The 3,649-nt window shown below is 37.0% G+C and overlaps 1 pseudogene; it reads left to right on the top strand.

Moving 5' to 3' along the window:
• The first annotated feature begins 1,216 nt into the window (after positions 1–1,216).
• On the top strand, positions 1,217–2,911 carry LOC112603931 (annotated as a pseudogene).
• The last annotated feature ends 738 nt before the right edge of the window (positions 2,912–3,649 follow it).

Genomic DNA, 3,649 nt, shown 5'->3' with positions numbered 1-3,649 from the left:
TTTATTTGTTTAAAAACTAACTTAAGCCCAAGAAATGTTATTTTTAACACAACCCATAGCCGTATTAAACAGGTTGTATTAAATAATAAATATAAACGGTCAAGAAATACAAATACGGCGACTTCTAAACCCAGCTAAGCGTATAGTAATATCTAACGTATGCCCGTCCATACCCAATCACGTAATATTCCACTCCCTAAACAATCTGGGTGTATCACCCACATCACGAATTAACTTCCTTAAAGCTGGAATTAACTTGGATGGCTACGAACACATTCTAAGTTTCTGTAGACAAATATATATCAAGCACGAAGATACGATAAAACTCCCTGGGTCGCTGATCCTAAACCACAACCAGTCTCAGTTCAGAATTTTTTTCACGGATGACACGATTACCTGTTACACATGCAAGACAGCGGGACACACAGCCCAGACCTGCAAAAGAAATGTCTCTATTATCACCAAAACACCTTTTCCTCCTACCACATCTTCCAAAAACACTGTTATAGACACACCAACAAGCGATCTGACACCACCCCTCATCGATCCTGATCAAGCAGTAAGCCAAACTTCTCAACACGATTTTCAACACACCAATCTGAACTCCAATGAAGAACATATACCCCCAACACCCCCCACCCAAATCAACACGGAAACCAAGGAATCAGATACTCACGAACAACACATCATATCGACATCCCAAGTTTTGTCTAATACCGAACAAATCCCCCTTACTACGCAGAACAATATTCAAAACAAAAGAGCCATATCTGACACCTCATCCCTAATGTCCCCCCCTTCAACCCCCCTTTTAAAAGTAGCCCAACAAGCTGTTTAAAAACAAAAGAAACAAAAAATAAGATCTCAGTCTAATTCTTCTTCAATTACTGACGACGACACCCCCGATGACCTCCTCAATCCGGCCCAGAAATTATTCTATGACGAGAAACCTCTGTCAATAACATACACCCAATTCAAGTACCTGGTTGAATGTTCTTCAAATAAGTCCGTGAATATACGCTCCCTATGTGAAGAAGCTAACATCGAATTACGTACACTAATGGCAATAATCGAAAAAACCTACGTCATGATTAAAAACTCCAGAATGAAAACTAAACTAACTAAATTTCGTAATTTATTATTCCAATTAATGCCCGAAGAACCAACAGACCCCACACAAAATCAATAATTAATAATAAACAATAAAATATATACAATGAGCATAAATGTAATACAGTGGAATATTAACGGCCTTGTCAAAAAACATAATGATATTAAACTAATAAATCAACAACACGACCCAATCATTATATGCTTACAAGAAACCAACCTCAACAATACCTTCACCCCGTCCATCAAAAACTTCAACGTCTTTTCAACCAACAGAACAGCCTGCAACCAAGCTACCGGAGGAGTAGCGATACTGGTCAGATCTGACTATCCAAGTTCCCAAATCCAGATCCAATCTCCTCTAGAAGTGGTGGCAATATCCATCCAACTCGAGTCTAGCATCACCATCTGCAATATTTATACCGTGTGTTCAATTTTAAAGGTAACATGGTTAATTCGTAAATATCGCATTTTTCAACGGTCTATCTTAATTTATAGATATTTATAGGTATTATTATAACAATTTACTTTTATTAAAACTACTAAATTATCTACTACTTTTATCTTAATTTGTTTTTAATAGTATTATATTGAATGTTATACTATTAACCTGTGTGAATAAGATATTTTGATAGCATTCTAAAATTGATTGTGAATAGTCAAACGTTTTTCGTAAGTCACGCGTAACACATTATTTTCTGTACAAGTACAATGCCATCTATTCCAAAAAAACCAATATGGTATTAATTTTTTGGAGAATGTCATCAAAATTCGCGTAACGCAGCGGCACTTTATGCTGAACGATATCCCGAGAGATATCATCCACCACACAATTATTTTTTACGTATAGTAATAAATCTTAGAGAAAATGGAGAACTTCCAGCTATTGCAAACCACCTAACCTAACCGCCGCAATAGGAGACCGCGAGTTCATAAACCTAATGAAAATGAAGAATTACAGGTATTAGCATACATTCAAATAAATCCTCGTTCTTCTGTTAGAAATTTGGCTAGAGAAGTCGGTGTCTCTGTGGGGAAAGCACATTTAATTTTAAAAAAACATAAATTTCACGCATATCGACCTAACATAATACAACATTCAATACCCGGTGATTCCGATAGAAGACTTACATTTATTGCGTGGTTAATGGTAAAAATTCAAGAAGAACCACTATTTTTAAATTATGTTTGTTGGACTGATGAGTCAAAATTCACTAATAATAGTGTGATCAACAAACAAAATAACCGCTATTGGTCGGATACTAATCCTCATTGGACAAATGATTCAAACTTTCAGCATGTGTGGGGAACGAATGTCTGGTGTGGGCTTTTATGTGGTAGATTACTAGGTCCTTACTTTTACAACGGTACTCTGACAGGAAGGAGATACCTAGACTTTTTATCAAATACACTACCAACATTTTTGGATGAATTCAACTTAGATACCCGCATGAATTTATTTTTCCAACAAGATGGGGCACCCGCCCATAATGCAATAATTGTTCGAGAATAACTTAACCAAACATTTGGCCATAAATGGATAGAGACATATGGTCCAGTACAATGACCTTTTAGATCTCCTGATATAACATCATTAGACTATTTTTTATGGGGACATTTAAAAACAGTAGTTTATGCTAATCCGCCTATTAATCTTGAAGATTTGAAAAATAAAATAATCATTGCGTGTAGTGAACTCACCGAAGACCAAATAATAACAGCTACACAAAGAGAACTACTGCGACGAATGGAAGCATGCGTTGAAAATAATGGCAATAACTTTGAACAGTTCATTGAATAATAAATTATCGAATTTAGGGTCACACGATCGAAATATTTCCTGTTACCTTTAAAATAGAACACACGGTATACCGAACCAAAAATTATTTAAGTCCACTGATATTGAGAACATAATACAACAACTTCCACCCCCCCCTTTCTCCTCCTGAGAGATTTCAACAGTCATGGCTTAAGCTGGGGATCGGACAAAACCGATGACCGGGGAAAACAAATAGAAAAAGTCCTCGAGACTGACAACATTATACTACTCAATAGCGGTGAACCCACCCGACTCAATCCCTCGAATGGAAAATTCTCAGCGATTGACCGATCATTATGCAGCTCAAACCTTACCCAACGCACTTCATGGTCAACCCTTCCCGAAATATACGACAGTGATCATATCCCAATCAAGATCGAGCTTCTTTCTAGCAAAGCAACCTCACCTACATCTCCCGACAAATGGAAACTCAAAAATCCCAACTGGAATCTCTTCTCCCAACTAGTCGAAGCCTATGTAAACACAAACCCACCTCCACCAAATGGTCCGATCGAAAATGACGTTGCCCACATAACCAATTCTATAACTAATGCAGCACACATATCAATTGGAAAAACAAATGTCACTTTAAACAACCCTAAAGTTCCTTGATGGAACCCCCAAATCAAGCTATCTATTAAGGAAAAGAATATCGCATTAAAACGGTTCCAAAAAACGGGAAAAATCGAGGATCACATACTCCTAAAAGAACTTCGTGCA

The sequence above is a fragment of the Melanaphis sacchari genome, unplaced genomic scaffold, assembly GCF_002803265.2.
Source record: "Melanaphis sacchari strain LSU unplaced genomic scaffold, SCAv2.0 Contig114_pilon_pilon, whole genome shotgun sequence".
NCBI classification, from domain to species: domain Eukaryota; kingdom Metazoa; phylum Arthropoda; class Insecta; order Hemiptera; family Aphididae; genus Melanaphis; species Melanaphis sacchari.
This window is presented reverse-complemented; position numbering and strand designations above follow the sequence as displayed.